This window comes from Lagopus muta, chromosome 6 (assembly GCF_023343835.1).
Source record: "Lagopus muta isolate bLagMut1 chromosome 6, bLagMut1 primary, whole genome shotgun sequence".
NCBI classification, from domain to species: Eukaryota; Metazoa; Chordata; class Aves; order Galliformes; family Phasianidae; genus Lagopus; species Lagopus muta.
Genome location: NC_064438.1, coordinates 10,366,128 through 10,384,310, shown reverse-complemented (window position 1 = coordinate 10,384,310; position 18,183 = coordinate 10,366,128).

Genomic DNA, 18,183 nt, shown 5'->3' with positions numbered 1-18,183 from the left:
TGTGCATACTAATGATACAGACAAGTCTGTACACCTCTTAAGGCTGAATTTGAAATATGTGACTTCCAGAAACCTATAGCTTGTTTTACTGTTTTCTTACAGGCACACACACTATATGCAGTGAGATAAAGGTCTTTATAGATAAGGAACTTGCCATGACTTAATCCCTGAACAAAGAAGACACTTGCAAGTCATTTGGGAAGGCTCAGACTTCCTTGTGCAGTTCTGTGAGCACTGAATGTGCTCATCACAGAACGTACAACCACAGTCATGTATGCCAGATAAAAGTAGTAGATACAGTTGTCATTGAGTGCCATGGTGATGTGACTTCTAAGAACTCTATCTGCCCTAACAGGCACTATGGGGCTCCAGTGAATGTTAGAGAAAGCAAGTCAGCAGAGTAACACAGTATGGTTTTATTGAGTGACCTGAGTGAGCTTTGCCTGTTTGGAAATGCCTTTTTGGTTCAGATATTATGTTTTTTAATGAAAGCTCCAACTCATCGCGTCGCATGGTACCAGCAAGAGCTGGAGTTCTGAATATGCAGATCTGCCTTGCTAATGAGGTTGTGTCTCTGCATGATCCCACAGCAGTGGGAACTCAGAGTGGTTGTGTTGCCTCCTGTGAAGTTATGCCAGAATCACAAGGAAATAGTGGGGATTATCAGAGTGTGATTTTACTTGCTTAGTACTTCAGAATTTGGGGAGTGGGAGGGAAATATTGTATAGCAGTATGTTGTGTGTGCTGTCCTGGGAAGTTCTGTGTGTATGGGTAAGCTGCTTTTCATGGGCAGGGGAAGAGGAAGATTTTATTTGCCAACCATTTAAAGTCAAAGCAAGGCAGAAGAAAGTCCTGGGACTGCAGTGAATGGTTTCATCTCTGCAGAAGGTCGCAATGAGCAGTATGCTAGCCGACATGGCAATAACAGCTGCTCTTAGCCTGGTGTGATGAGATAGGGTTGCTGACCACAGCCAAGGAAGGATGTTTTTGAAGATGAAGGGTGATTTCCAGTGTCTGTTATCTAAGTCCTGCCTCATAATCTGCAGTCCTGTTTGGAGAACAGAAAACCATATTTGCACATGACTCATAAATCTACCAAAAGGGTCAAATAATGTAACTTGGATTAGGATGTATTTTGCTATCAGGACTTTGCACAAGGACAAGAAAACACCTGTTCAGCACAAGCTGAGACCTCAGGATTCCTTTTCCATCTGTCATGGGTTTCACTGGCTCCCTTGCACAATGGGTCTTGTACAATGTGGTGTGCATATTTTTTCAGTAGCTTGAATATGTTTTTTAGAGTTTAATGTTTGCTTCCTACCCGTGCTTTAGAATGAGAATCTCCTTTTTTGACATATCCAATTGTGCATGAGCTGAGATTTTGCTCAGCTACTGAAATTAGAGATTGATTTTGGTTCATAGACTTACAGAATCATTAAGGTTGGAAAAGACCTCTAAGATCACCCAGTCCAACCATCCACCTACCACCAGTGTTGCCCAGTAAACCATATTTCTCAGTAGTTCAGAGCATCTCTATTTAGAACAGAGAGGTAGGTTCATCCTTATAGAACATGAGGTAGGTAATACATAACAAAAGGAAATCAGGCCATAGGAGAATATACTTTATTACTGCTGTTGAATGGGTTCTATAGGATTTATTACAGCAGAGGGTGCTGTCTCACAAGTGATAAGAAACACTTGATCGAAAATCATCAGTAGGGACCTGGGAAGTAATGGAGATGTGCAGGTTTTGTCATGAAAAAAGATGCTGTGTAGCTTTGGCCCACCCTCATGGTTTGTTCCAGTGGGGTGGGTTTCTGTGTGTGTTTTTGGGTTGCCTAGCGATGCATAACCGATGCGCTCTGATGTTGGCAGCTCGTCTTACTAACGTGCTGCATCTGTTTCACTGCTGGCTTGTCTCTAGAGATTGTGCTTTACTGAAGCACAACGGGATGGATTGGCTGCGTACAGCTGGCCTAGGGAGGGTCTCCTGTCTGAAAGTCAGGGCGATGAGTTCATCAGGAGAGGGATACTGACAAAACACACAGAATTCTAGCCATGCCTTTGCCTGTATGTTTGTGATACTGACCTAGGCAACTTACTGCTTGAGGCCACAATTATTCAGTGCAGTTCACGAGGTATTTCTGATACTGCTCTGTTTTCATTTCTCCCAGTGTATTTTATAGCTTGCCATCTTAACCCACTCCACCATGCCCATCATTTTTGTTTGTATCAGTGTGGCATGTTTCGTCAGAATGATGCACTTATTCACATAGGTATAAAATGCACAATATCTGAATCTTGCCTGCCCCTGTTTTGCTCTTTCTTTCACTGGAATTTCATTTAGGGGAAGCACAACAGTTGATCTGGTGCTGTCCTGATCCTGCTGCAATAGCATAGTTAGTGGGGCTCTCTGCTCCCATGTCTCATTCACACTGTGGTTCCGGTTTGATGTTTCAGGTCCTCCCTATAGTGTCTGCTCACAGCTCTGCTGCTTTACTTACAATACGCTTTACCGTATTGGCATTTACTTGGCCATATTTTTCCATAAAAATCTCTGCTTTTTCTAAGGCTTTATAATACCATGGAGGAATTGTAAGAATACTGCTGTTTGTTAATTGTTTCTGAGGTTCGGAAGTGCCATTTACTTTGTGTATTTAGGAAGGTTAGACAGCCGTGCTGTTACGTGGAAATGATTTGAATTTCAAAACGCATTGATGGGTTCTAATTCTTATCTTTCAGAATAACTTCATTGCCACTCATCTTCAGACACAGGAGCAAAGAGTGATGGCCGCAGACTTGTCCTTAAGCCATACACTTATTACAGTAGAATGCATAAATATTTTAATAACGTGGAGAAACTTCACTCTAAATGAGATTCCCCGTGACCTTCATGGTTTTCTCTTTTCAATTTAAATATTTAATGTTAGCAGCATCTGCAGCTCTCATGCACTATCCGAAACCAAGATGATGTGTTGCATGGGCATCCACATCTCTGCTTTTAATTGTTTTTCAGATTAAATCTGTCATCCTTCCCAATATCTATTGAATTCCACAGTGTTAGTGAACCAATTTCAGCTGTGCTGAAACACGTGGAAGAGTTGTTTGTGTGCAGAAGTGTGTACCATTGAGTAGTGAATTCTTTTTGGATCTCCAAGTTCGTGCCCAAGGTTCAGTTCAACCACTACCTGTGTCATTTCTGTCCCATTCAGAGGTGCCTGCTCTGGGCGTTATCCCACTCTTTCAGGGCTGTCTGTAGGATGCCACTCAATGGAAGGCAGCTTGGGATGGGAACTATTCTCCAGGCAATGATCTATTAGATCTTAAGCAACATCTTTGCTCCCTTACAAAACACCTGAAAACTGCCATTTGGAACAGCACACTTCATTTGTGCGTATTGTGCATTTGTGTTATGTAGGGATCTGTTACCCGTGTGGAAGGATGCAAGAAAATGAGCTGGTCAAACCTCGAGGTGTTTGGCCTGTCAGTGCTTCCATGCTTGTATTTTAAAGTGATGCTATGTTAATCCATCTTTAACAGGGGATATAATTATTGCAGGGTCTGTATGCCTACTCTGTAAGTCAGAACAGGTGTTTTTTCCTACGCCTGTTCTCACTTACGCTTCAGGCATACAAGTTCAGCAGTGCTCCTATATCCAGCCTTAATAAATGTGAACGTTGCCGTAGAAACACTGTCAGTTGGAGAGAGGTATGGGATGCCAGAGAAACCTGTTCTCCCAGCATGCAGATGCTGACAGCAGATGAAGACATTTATCAGTTAATCAGTTCAGCGTATTATTTATGGAAAATTTGGATCATGTGAGACTCTGGAATGTGTTTGCTAATTAACTGAAAGATCAGGAATTGTGCTTGCTCCAGATAATTTCTCCTGTATTATTGTATGGCGTGAAGATACAAGCCTGAACAAATGCATAGTTCTTCTGGAAGCATAAGGTTTCCCAAGTTATGTGTATTACAGCACATGAATACTAAGGCTGCAAATCTTAACTTCTACGTTTTGTGTTACAAAAGTATATCTGCATTACCAGTTTACCTGGAAATTACCACAGTTTGTAACTGGGGCAACAACTTTTTCAAAGGCTCCTACCTGAGCAACCCAATGGAGCTGTAGGCATCCCTGTTCACTGCAAGGAGTTGGACCAGGTGGCCTTGAAGAGTCCCCTTCCAGCTCAAAGGGTTCTATGATTCTATAACTGTATTCTATCACTGTAATACTTCATTAGCATTCTCTCTGTGGAGCACAACGTCGAACTTTTATAACATCTTTAACAGCGTTGAAGCCCTTGAATGTGTGGCTCTCACTTCCCTCGTGGCAGCTGAACCAGTTCTCTTCTCCCACTGTGTACCACGTACCCTTTATGTAACGGCCCATGCCTTTATATAGAGTTGGCAGGATGTCTGTTTCTCAAGATGTAGTATTTCAAAAATTTGATGCTAATGGATACAGTCCAAATCTACGGCTTATCAGTGTTTGATTCCAACCGCTCTTTTCCTTCAATGCAGTCCTTGAAGTACACCCATGCTTTGGGGTGAGGAAAGTGTTTCTCGTTGCTTTTTCCTGCGTGATTAAATGTTGGGATACAACTGCACCAGGCTACGTGCATGGCAGACGTGAATATCTGTTCTGCCTAGTAATATTTAAAATGAATAATAACACAACAAAATACATTTCTGCATTCCTTCGGTCAGATTGTCTGTCAGCTGTATGACGATGAGAGCTCTGGTGTAAGTCAGAAAGCTTTTAGATTTAGATTATCTTGCTTAAGTGACGATGGACGCAAAGCCACAGAAGGAAAAAAATGTAGCGGTAGTAAAAGAAATCTGGATAAGCGTGGGAGGAAACACAGAATCTATAGGACCCGGCCTTTCTGACTACAAGTAAGAAAAATCACCTTCCAAAGATCTTAGGAGTTATAAATTTGATCAAACCCGGCGATTCAAAACAATCTTTTACTCTTAAAGGTTGGATTTCTTCTGTAATTGGGAACTTCTTAATCTCCTTGTCCATTCTATGGTGCACTGAAATGCTACGGAATGTTTGTGAGTAATGTTAAGGAAGGCCAGATACCCTCCAGCATTCCAACATGTCACATTTTTCACACAGAGATTGGATAATAGCATTATTTTTAATTACAGGTGACAGATGTTGAGAATTGTGTGAATGCATGAGTAACACAAGAATGCAAGGAAGGCTTCCCAAAAATCGCTTGCCTTTCCCCTGGGTATAAGCAGTTCAAGAGATCTTTGCTTCAATTAAAATTGTGTTTTCCACTGAAATTCCTAATAACCGCAGGTACTGCTCTGAAGCACGGTTGAAACAATGATGTTAATGTAATTTTCTCAGCCTAAACGATGAGAAGGGAGTAAGCAACAGAATACTCTCCTTCTCAAGAAAGAATATAATTTTCTATATCCTGCGTGTATTGCTGCACGTTTGCTTGTTGCTGTAAAACCTGAGCTGATGTAGAGAATTCTAGGGGACGATGTCTTGCTGTTTTAAGAATAATCTGCAAATTGGCATATGTTATGCCCAAGAAAAGGCAGAAGGGCTCCATAGCCATTGTAAAAGGGAAGAATTGTAAAGCTGAGTGTTTTTCGAGGAACTTTTAAATGCCCCTTACACACTTCAATTGATTTGACTTCATTAGATGCTGTCAAGCTCTGGGAGGAAGCTGTCTCCTCTAGCTTTGAGGGGTACTTTCCCATATCTACCTTTGTTTAAAATATACAGAAATCATATCCCCGAATTGTTCAGGAATTCTTTGGGGTCCTCTGTTCTTGAAGCACCCAAATCATACTAACATAAGAGAATAGGTACATTACTAACCTAAAAGATGATTACAGTTATTTGGATTCCATGTCTGGCTTTTTAACTTCGTGTTTTGTGGTGAACAATAGGTTTTAAGACAACTTGAAATTGCATGTAATTAATTGGGAGCTTAGAAATGGGACATCTAAAGCTGTGATAGTACTTGTTTTCATAGCCATCTTGTTCAAAACACAGAAAATGAGAATGACAGTGATTGAAACATAGTTACGTTGTGTATCCCGTGATAAAACACGAGTTTTCCAGTGTGGTGTAAGTTCTGTAGGTATTATGGCTTTGTTTTTCATGTCTTTTGATGACACCCTTAAACATGGTATATCTCTAACATTATGGATTATCAGATGAAGCTCATAAGTCACCTAAAAAGTATGCTGAATTGATGCCATTCATGTTGGCAGTCTCCACGGGACCATTTCAAAACCCAGCTGAATTGCCTAGACTACCCAATGGCAGTGTCTGACTGTTGTGCATGCTATGCCCTCATGGCCAAAAGCCATTTTGGTGTTTATGGCAGGGCAAAAGATACCCATCCCTTTGAAGTTCCATTAAAACTCAGCTTTCTGAAATTAAATGACTGTTCAGATAGATGGGCCTTTGTATTAGTTCTTTATATGCAGAATTGAAGTATGGATGAAAACAGGATCTAAGTTTGGTAACAACTGCCTGATGATTATCTATGCTGTGCAGCTTGGATCCAAGAAAGTATGACATCCTGCGCAGCCGTGCTGTTATGTCAGTGGTGCCATAACATAGTGTTAATTCAAGCTTATTCTGTGTTGGATATGGGACTAGTCTGTCAAATTGTTGATACAGCAGGCGGGGAAGGTTGTTGTTTGCTGGAAATTGGTCTTGAAGTGGCATGGGAGCTTGCAGACGTGGCACAAGAGCTCAAATATTCCTAGAGGGAAAAGCAGGATTTTCTCCTTCTCCTGAAGCCTGGAGGATGTGAGACTAGTGACAGGCTGGGCTTGTGGTCCCCACAAGAGAAGAATGAGGATGAGTGGTTCTGAGAGCAAGTGGAGGATCTTGAGCAGAATTATCTGCTGCTTAGAGGGGCACAGGCAAGGTGAGGAAGGCAACAGGCAAGCCATAGCCAGGCAAGACTGCTGAAAACAATTTGTCCTCTAATGCATTCTTTATAATATCAATTACCCCACTTGCAAGTAGCATTTATTGTTGGCTGTATTGTTGCCAGGGCCTTAGCCAATGTCTTTGAAACCAACCTTCAGTACCAAATGTGCTAAAGAGGATTAATGCAGGGTTGAATTTTAAATGAACGCATTTGATTTGTTTTAGGAGCGCAAGTCCAGAAGGTATTGCAATTGATTTGGTCTGGAAAGCCTGTTTCTGTACAGAAGTACTGCAGCCCTCATCCAAGGGGGATTAAGAGCCTCTGCAGAAGTCTGTGGTATATTTTGAGAGTCAGGTACTTTATGCTTGCTTACACAGATGTTGGCAGCTATACATGATGTGGTAACACACCAGAGAAGGGTGGTCCTGGGTTCTCCTTCACCAGGAAAATGCACCTGGAGGTGTAGTTTCCCATGCACATACAGACCTGCAATGCTCTCAAAGGATTTTAAAAGCATCTGTTCTTCTAAAATCCTTGAAAACTTCTTGAAAATTAAAAATCAATCCATTTTCTCCAGTAATCTTATGGGAATACTTTTTGTGCTCTAAGTCAGGGAGTGACAGGAGACAAATGCACTCATTTCCACTGGCAGACTCATTCTCTGCCTGACCTCACCCCAACGGCATTTTGGAAGTGTGGGTTCATTGTTTTGCTCAGGTGAATCTTTCAAAATTACCATTCATCTGAAAGAGTTTATCAGATACTAATGGGATTTTGAAGAATAAATGTCTTAGCAATCCTTCATCCAGCAGATTGCTGAGAGATTAAATGGATTGCTGAGATATTTATTAACTGGTAGCTCTGAATGTAAGAAAGGGATGTGCTTTAAATTTAGCTAAATGAAGGTTGTGCTCTTTAAGGAGTTTTTAAGGCATGATGATAATGGTGGTGTTAACTTTACTAACAGTTCATAACACTGATGGATGTTTGCTTAGTCCATAAGAGCATGGAGATGCGTTCCTCAGGCAGTTGGATGGATGCTGAAGGAAATGGCCACTGAAACACTTCTCCTCCTCTCAGCTTTATCCGATAGTTTTATATCTGATCGTTTAAGAAAACAATCAAGTTTTGATGCCAGATGTAATTATTCACTAGAAGCAAGTGTATATTTAATCCTGAAGGGTAGGAGTGTGAAGTAGGCAGGATAGAGTTTGCACGTAAGGAATATCGCATCCTTTAATGATGCTGAAGCAGGCTGAAGCTCATTCCCTGGTTTTGTATCTGCATGTCAAAGTGTGAACACGACTCAAAGTCTTTGTGGGTACGGTTCAGTCACAGGTGGAAATATGCGACCACAATTTAATTATTGCAAGCTATGTCAGCGAAGGAAGCTCGCCTTTCCCAAACGGTACTCCTGTACTTCAGCCAGAATGCCTTAGCTAAATGAGCTCTTCCCACCTTAAGATTGTGTTTTGAATCTTAGATAAGTTTTTTGGAGACAGGAGTGGTATGCATATAAACATGTTCTAGGCGTGTTTGGACCATGGTGTGCTGTGCCATTATAATGGCTTGGTTGTCTGAATGATGATATGAGCTTCACATGATTTTTGTCTTCCCTTTACTCAATATTATATATTGCCTCATTCTCTGAGAAACGAGGGTTGCAAGAGTGAAATAATGGAGGGTTGTGTGTTGGAAGGGAAATTCCTACTATAAGGAAAAGTAGCTAAGCACTACAAGTTGTTCTTGGGGACTCTGAAGTCACTGTCTTTGGAGATGGTCAAACCTCAGCCAGACACGGCCTTCAACACCCTGATCTCCCTGACGTCACCTCTGCTTGGGGGTGGGACTTGGGGTGAGGTGGCCTGCAAGTGCTACACTTCTCCTCTGTAGGCACTCAACAGACCCGGATGAATAACAGATGGAAAAAGGAGAAAGCAGCATTACTGAGAGAATTATTTTTGTTTTGATGGTCAACAGAAAGGCAGTTCAGCAGCACAAGGGAAAACAGATGGAAGCAGCAGCTCAAAAATCAAATGAGGTTGATACTAGTACTTAGCAGAATATAATGGCTAATAACATATATTTACATAGTAGTTTGAAGGCAAAGTATTGTTGTCCAACACTGTGCAAATGGAGAATTTGGGGATTTTTTCAGAATTTCAGAGAACAATTGTCTCTAATGAAGTGTTTTATAGCTGAGACCATTGCTGGAATAAAACCACTGGCTACTTCCGCCTGCAGCTTCTACATTTGAATTTTATATCCACTCATTATCTCTAACTTCTTCCTTTCTTACTGATTTTATTCATTAACAAATACTACGGTTCCTTTATTGCATCTTCTTCATCCTGGATCATTATAGGGTCACTAAATGTAATTCTTCCCCATGGGTATATATACTCGCTGTTCCTGTTCATTTCACAACATGGTAATTGTGGAGAAACCAGAGGCTGCAAATTATGGAAACAATTTAGCTTCATTTAGATTCAGCGTCAGCTGTAGGGGAAAATCCATTTATGTACCCACATTGTTGGTTTTATGATTTTGCTTTGTTTTTAATAAAAAAGGGCCTGGTCTTTGCTGATGCTTGTGCAAAGTAGAAGTCCTGTGGCAGAGTTCCTTCTCACAGACAGTTGGCTTTGAGATATTGGCGCATTTTAAATGCAATTGTTCTTCTTTTGCAAGATAAATGCATCTGGGATCCTGAGCAGCAGCAGCTCTCTGGAGGCAGGGAAGTGATGGCAGGAGGGCTGCGCTGGGAGGAGAGAAGAGTTGAGAGCAAGCATCCTCTCACTAGTGGCACTGGTGTCTGAACCCAGCGATGGAGGTGCCCTGCAGTGCTTCTGAGAGCAGGCACAGCAAGCTCTGAGCGCAGCTTTCTACCTAGCACTGCTGCTGAACCTCAGTGCCTTCTGCCTGCTGCACATCCGTTATTCCGGTCCTTACACTTTGGCCATCAGCAAACCGTGGCTGCGTAAGCCCTACAGCAGGAGCAAATCCCTGAAGAGTCTGAGGGTGGTGAAGCCCATTTCACCTCTACCCATGCATCAAATATGAGCGGGTGTCTCCAGCGGCCCAACTTTCTGCACCACCAGTCTGCAGCGTGCTCTGTAATGGCCTTATTTCTGCCTGGGTCGCTGGGGAGCCTCGCAGGCTTTTAATCTATAGCTGATTGTTTAAAGATTTATTTGTTTCGTGAGGCTGCTGCCTGCGCCGGTCACAGGCCAGCATCTGTGGAAAGATGCTGGGAAATGGGAAGTGTGTCCACTCCTCCCAGCGGGCGCCTCATCTGCAAAGAGACTGATTGGAAAGATTCAAGTCATCCACAAATGTCATCTCTTAGAGCTGTAAACGCTTCATTTTCCTCGTTTACAATGGAAACAAATGAGAGGAAAAACAAGGTGCAGCCAGCAAGTCCCTCGATGTTGCAGAATGCTGGGGAAGAAGCACTTTTAAAAAAAATCATTATTTTGGTAGGAGTGCCGTGTTTCCATGGCTACCCTTTGTGAAGATCCCTGCTGCTGGGATCTGTGTTAATTCCACGAGTGGCAGGGGGTCCCCAGAGGTAGGATGCTGTGGTATCAGGCAGGGGGAGGGATGAGGGTATTGCACAACGCTTGCACTGCCAGCAGTGCCTGCCTCCTGCTCCTCCCTTGTCCTGAAAAAGGCAATCCTGTGCTTTGTTCTGTGCTTTCTTCCCCTCCAGCAGGCTTTTCCCACACTGGGGACACACTGCAGTAACAAGGAAATTCATTAAACACAGAAACTGCAAGGAAAATGTGGATCTTTCTCATTGCTGCCAAATTAGGTTGATGTAGCCCAAGGCATGCTGGAGTTCTTCACCAACCCCTGTGTAAGCTCAGTGGTCAGCCTGAATTCTGCTTTAAAAGAAAAATACCCACAATTGCTGATAATTACAAAATGAAATAGCAACGTTCAGTGTCTCTGCCTTGGATTTTTCCTATGACTCTTTTTGTTTGTTTTCCAGGTTCTCCCTCTCCTGTGCAAGCAGCAAAAGCTTGGTGGAAGGGCATATGAATTGCTGGTCTGCAGTGTAGCAGTGCTTGGGCGCCACAGTCTTATTGGGTTCTAAATGAAAAAGTCATTTTCTACTCATTCACAGAAAAAGTTTCTGAAAGCATAGTGGTGGTTTGATAACTTTGGTCACTTTTTTAAAGTTTTCTTGAACATTCCTGTGGGCTTTAAGCGTGTTGCACATGGATCGTTGGATTCCTTCTCTCTTGAAATCACATGTTCATGTCAGCTCTGCGTGTCCAGAAGCAGCAGACTTCAAACCTATTCATGGGCATTTCTAATTTCTCATTATCTTTCTCCCTTTGGAATTGATTGCATGTATCTGGGGCTTTCTCTCTCATCACAAAAAGGAGCAATGCTGCTCGCAGCCCTTTCTCCTACTTATCTGTTTCTGTAGCCATGAGGTACAAGAGAAATCTCAGCTTCTATTTTCTTCAATTTTCCGCTAAATTTCCTTTGAAGGTTATCTTTCCTGGAGGCTTCAACTGATCCATTTTCTTTTATTTCCTCCTTTTTTTTTTTTTTTTTTTTTTTTTTTTGGCACTGCATAATGTGTTTGTGCAAAGGAGAAGAAAGGGGAGGAGAAGAAAGTCTACTTTTCCGTTGACATAAAAGCTCTTTGGTTCTTACTCTGCTTCTGGGTTTTCTGCTTGGATATCCTGTACAACTGTACATATCTTCCGTGCTACAGATGGGAACTGATGTACAAAATGACTATTTCACAGAATTGTAGAATCATTAAGGTTGGAAAGACTACTGAGATCATCCAGTCCTACCATCATCCAATGCCTTGACCACTCTAGACCATACTCCTCAGTGTGACATCTACTCTTTTCTTGAACACCTCCAGGGATTTTGACTCCACCACATCCCTAGGCAGCCTATTGTGATATCACACCAATTTAAAATGTTGTTTCTTACAGACTTTGAATCGGGCTCTTTTGCAGCAGACCTCTTGTTCATATATATTCATTTAATCATAGCTCTTTATTAATTTTGAACAAAGTTCTATTATTACTGATTTTTCCAAGTAATCCAGAGCCAACACAGGTAAAACGTTAATCCTGCCTTGGAGATGGCAGGAGGGGTGGCCATATCTGTGCTCCTAGCTGCTCTGTTACTCAGGGGTGGAGGCTTTTAGCATGCTCATGTCTACTGGAACAATGCCATCAGGTGAAAAGCAGATCCCTTCTGGTGACAAGGCAGTGAGAATTGATTGTGTTTTTCCTATTCTCTCTCCTCATCTAAAACGTGTTAGGAGTCTTCCTACATCAGGAAATTCATCGATGGCATCTTTTCCTGAGTGTGTTGTGCCCTCAGCTTTCACTTAGATCTTCAAGACTTCATTATTTGTTGACATATTCCGTGTTCACAGCATGAATGCATAAATAGCCAAATTCATGATGGGTGAGACCCAGTCCACAGCTAACTCAGGACTATTGGAGAGAGAATATCGCATCTCTCCAACTCAGAACTTCTCCTGTTCAAAACATCCACCTCAGATATAAAACAAATTTGTTGAAAATTAATATGAGCTGGAGAAACCAATTGTTACACTGAAAAACACCTCTGTACTCTTACATAGCCCCAGATCATCAAATATTTAATAATATATCTGCCTAGTAACCTTAAGAGATAGCAATATAGATGAGCTCCCGTTCTTACTTTCCCTATGGAATTTTATTTATTCACGAGGGGATCAATCTGATAGAATAGATGGCATGTGGACCTTGTATTGAGATAAGAAAAAATTCATTGTGAAAAGACTGGTAAAAATTATTGGACTGTGCTGCATTTCCTCTTTATTCATTGTGTGAGCCGTGTTGACATGTGCAGTGCACTGATACAGATTGTACTGTTTCATCCAAGTACACACAGTCCCATTCTCCTCACTTTTTGCATTTAAATTGAAGCACTCGTGGTTGTGAATGATGTGATTTATTTCATTAATGGTATCTTTGCTGCAGGCTGTAGCATTGAGTCTCTTTGTCCTGATGAAGTCTTTTTTATGTCAATGATAATATATGAGTTAGGATTTGTTTCAGTGACAAGGGGACAACTGTGTTTTGCTTGTATTTATTTTTGAGTCTTGAGCTCTTTGGCCATTCCAATGACAGACAAAATGGGCTGAAGCATATGCAAGGATCCTTATTTCAAACTTAGCGTTATCTATCAGTTTATTACTTTTAACCAGAGGTTACTGCTCAAGAAAACCAACACATTCCTTAAGCGTATCCTTAGTTTTTTTGTTGAAATTGGTCTGCAAATTCAGAGCAAGCTTAGCAACCTTAGCCTGAATAGTATCCTGCTGCTGCCGCTTGGAGACCTTCCACTGCAAATATTGACCCAGCTAAGGCTGCTCGGCTTGTGAGAGGAGATGAAAGTATTTGGCCTCACGCCCGCGAGGTGTTACAAATGACTGTGATGTGAATCAGCTCCCCCACCTACCTGCGCCGTACCAAATTTGCAGTTCCTTTCCAGTCACTGCCCACATAAGCTTTAGCCCAAAGATTGGGCTGGCAGGCAGCCTCCTGCTTTGTGTTCCCACTATGTGCTTGCAGCACAGCATTGGGCACAGGGAAATGTGGCCCCAGCCCAGTGCTGCTTATTCAGCTCAATGCCGTGAGTCACAGCTCTGCATTCCATGCACTGAATCAGGCCCTGGAGATGTGAAAGCCCCATTGGACACTCAGCAAGGTGATGGTGGGTGCTCATTTGGAGATGTAAGTCATTTTTGTTCTGCCTGGAAGAAGAAAAGGAAGCAGTTGCACTGTTTCTCTGCAGGTCTGGATTGCAGAGTGGGTCCTTCTTCTGTGTTTGGGGAGAGTTTTCAATACTTAGTTATTCAGGATCAATATTGCTTCTTTCTGACTGCTCATGCATGAGTGGATGCAGCAAAGGCAGAAAAAAAGGCACAGCACAACAGAAAATTGAAGGAGAAAATCAGTGGAATTTTAGAGCTTGTGCCACATGCTCTTTGCTGTGACAAACACAGTGTGTGTATCTTTCCTGGCTTATTGTGTTCTTTTCCTGCTGCATTAATAAGCATTGCTGATACTGATGCTTCTGTGCATATCTAGAAAAAAAATATTTTTAGATATATATATGCACCAACAGCTTGTTAATTGTTTCACACAGGGGAAACTGGTGAAAGAGGAACTGCAAGGAGCACACCTTGTTTATTTGGAGTTGTCCTTCCCAGCACAGTAGAACTACCAGAGCAGAGACCAGCTGATGCATAGCAGGATGGAGGAAGATAATAAAGACTCTTCCTCATTTTTTTTTGCTGAACAGGCCTTATAAATCATCTCAAAGGACTTGTGTCATACTTAATCTGCTACTCTGGAAACACAGCTCTGATTTCAAATGGTCTGTATTCTCTCCCAAACACAAAATGTAGCCCAATGACACGTGATGGTGGTGATGAGTAGGCTGGTAGACTAGATGATTTCAGGGGTCTTTTCCAACCTTAATGATTCTATGGCACTGCTGTAGGGAAGGGCTTGTAGTTTCCCTAGCAGAAGTTAGTTTGGGCAAACTGCAGCAACCTTGCTGGATGTGGGTTTGAAAGCAGAGCGGTGGGCAACTGGGATGAGTTCGTCAATGTGGATTCTGGGATTGTTTCCTCTGGAGAAGAGGAGGCTCAGGGGAGACCTTATTGCTCTCTACAACTCCCTGAAAGGAGTTTGCAGAGAAGTAGGGATCAGTCACTTCTCCCAGGTAACAGTGATAGGATGAGAGCTGATGGCCTCAAGTTGCACCAGGAGAGATTCAGGTTGGAGATCAAGAAGAATTTATTCTCATAATGAGTGGTTGGGCACTGGAAGGGGCTGCCCAAGGAGGTGATGGAGTCACCGTCCCTGGAGGTGTTCAAGAAATGTGTAGATGTGGTAGTCAGGGGCATGGTTTAGTGGGCAACACTGGAGGTAGGTGGGTGGTTGGACTAGATGATCTCAGAGGCCTTTCCCAACCTTAACCTTCTCTATGATTGCAGCAGAATAGCAATTTTTGGTGCCTTTTCTGGTGCAGCTTCTCATTTCCCTAGCTGTGAGAATGCTTTAACCCCACCCTATTTCTCTGAGTTAGTGATGTGTAAAGTGAAGGAGGTGTTGGTTTTGTTTTTAGTCAATAGCATTTTTTAGTGTTTGAAGGAGTAAAAATTCATTCCTTATTGCTCAGGAGGGGAGATCATGCCAAAGTTATTCCAGTCATGCCTCAAGCCTGCTTGGGAATTCAGTTATCAGTGTCCACGTCAAAAGCTAAAAAGCTGTATCAGAAAAGTCCAAGTAACAGTTTTAAAGTATGTTTATCCATCTTAACACTTCAGATTTTGGTTTAAAAGCAAGAAATTTTCTAAAACTGCAATCTTCATCCAGGTATTGGTGACCCAAATCAGTAGCCACAGGATTCAGCAGTCACAGGAAAGGAAGAAAGAGGTGACAATTTCCAGGAAAGGGAATGACCAGTTCTACTCTATAATACTTCTAAAAGCTGCATTTGTTCTGCTGCAGGATCTGGTCAAGTAAGAAATCACTGTGCTTCTTCCCATGTCAGCTTCTCTTCTCTTCTCTTCTCTTCTCTTCTCTTCTCTTCTCTTCTCTTCTCTTCTCTTCTCTTCTCTTCTCTTCTCTTCTCTTCTCTTCTCTTCTCTTCTCTTCTCTTCTCTTCTCTTCTCTTCTCTTCTCTTCTCTTCTCTTCTCTTCTCTTCTCTTCTCTTCCCTTCCCTTCCCTTCCCTTCCCTTCCCTTCCCTTCCCTTCCCTTCCCTTCCCTTCCCTTCCCTTCCCTTCCCTTCCCTTCCCTTCCCTTCCCTTCCCTTCCCTTCCCTTCCCCTTCCCCTTCCCCTTCCCCTTCCCCTTCCCCTTCCCCTTCCCCTTCCCCTTCCCCTTCCCCTTCCCCTTCCCCTTCCCCTTCCCCTTCCCCTTCCCCTTCCCCTTCCCCTTCCCCTTCCCCTTCCCCTTCCCCTTCCCCTCTCCTTTTCCCTTCTGTCATAAAATCACAGCATTGCTTGGGTTGGAAGGAATTTAAAGCCCATCTTGTTCCAATCCCCAAACCATGGGCAAGGCTTCCCCCAATGGCTCAGGCTGCCCAAGGCCCCATCTAACCTGACTTTGAGCCCCTCCAGGAATGGAGCATCCACGTCTTCTCTGCATTTTATATTCAGTTTCCTTACCAGTGCTTGCATTTTCCTTACCAGTGCTTGTAAAGCAGTCCTAGGGGGGGCAGAGAGAAATCAAAATGCTTTTGTTTCTTGGGGGCATAACAGGTCCTATCCACAGTTGCTGCCTACATTATTTATTTAAGCACATCTTTCAGAGAAAAAGCAGTGTGCTCAGCAGTTCAGAAAAACATACTTTTACTGCCTCCACTTAATTATGTCTAAAATAAGTAAAATAAATTCTATAAACCTAAAAAAGCCCCAAATCTGGAAAAAGTATGGCTTGGAGTTCAGAGTCTGTTCATTGATGTCTGTCTTGGAAAGGGCAAATGAATCTCGTATTTCCAAGAAGACTATATATAGAGCAGTGCAGCCTCATTTACTGCTATTATGAAGATGATTTAGCTGTAAATTCAATCTTACATCTATCTAAACCACCAAGAAACAAAAGTCTCCATGCAGGGAGAATCATTTCCCAGCAAGCATCTCAACAAGGCCTCTCCACTCTTCTTTTTATGTTTGATCACAAAAAATGGTGTCCTCTTGATGCTTTGAAATCAGAAAGTCATTGCAGATTCAGATCTGACTTGTCTGAAGGCAGCTTTACGTGTTCCCTTTTAATGTCTCTGTGGCTTGTGATCTGTGTTTAATGGTTACTGAAACCTCCTGCAGTTAAAAGCAACGTCTTTTTTTTTACTAATTAAAAAAAAAAAAGAAAGAAGGGAGAATCATTTGATGATCTGCCCGGTGTCTTTCCAATAAATGAGTGCTAATATACTATTCTAGATATCTCAAGCAATTCATTAAGCCTTCTAGCACTGAATAGGCCAATAATGGATGCAGAATATCGTTTAAATCCCTACTAAAATACAATAATCTTTACTGGAAGCAGTAAGACTTCGACAGTACAGTCTAGTGTAGGATGGCTGGGATCTACCTAAGGTGGGATTTGGTGGGATATGCAGTTTATTGTCAGTTTCTCAAAATGTTCCAGGAATTTCTTCCCATTCTCTGAGCTTTCCCTCATGTCACCTGACTTCCACTCAGTGCCCAGACTGCAAAATGTAGTTTGGTTTATGAGGTAAGGTTTTCAATTTCAGTCTTAACAGAATTAACTATTGACTTGACATTTATATGGATTCTGACTCATGGGATGAGTTAACTGATTAAAATGAGGACAAGCAATCTACCAGAGTATGAAAAAAATGATGAACAATAAAGAAGTAATGGTTAATAGTAATTAGGGAAGATCATATATTGCTTGCAGATCTATAGAACCTCACGCTGAATGAGCTACAGGATTTAGATAGAAGACTCTTCAACAGAAAAGCAGAAAATACCAGTGAACTTTTAAAATGTGATTAACTTTAGTGTTTATATAGTGTGGGTCTTATTATGTCTTAATACATTCATCATCTGGGTATTACACAAATTCCTACCTTTCTCTTCTAGAGAAGAGGTAAGAGCAAGGCTCATTTCCATGCCTGTTTAAAAATTTAACTCTATCATGCTTTCATTCTTAATCTCTAATATTGTTTTCCATTACTTAACTCTTATTGACTCCCCCTGAATAAAAAAATTCCTCTGATATGGTTGACACTTTTGGCTGCCAAGGCCACACCGCTGACTCAGATTCATCTCGCTGTCAATCAGAACCCCAAGATCTCTTCCACGGAGCTGCTCTCCAGCCTCTCATCCCCAAATCTTTACACACATCCAGGATTACTCCCACCCAGATGCAGAATCTGGCATTTGTTCTTGTTAAACTACACGTGGCTGGCGTTCTTTTTGCAAGGCCTTTCTACCCTCAAAGGAGTCAACAGCTCCTCCCAGTTTAGCATCATCTGCAAAATGACTTAGTATACCTTCAAGTCCTTTATCTAAGTAATTGATGAAAACTTTGATGAGAACTGGCTCTAAAATGGAGCCCTGGGGAACCTCACTATTGGCTGGCTTCTAGCCTGGTGTAACCTCATTTACTATAGCCCTTTGAGCCCAACTCAACAACCAGTTGCATGAGCCCAGTTCAGCAGCCAGTTTTTCACCCATTGCATTATGTTTTTGCCTAGA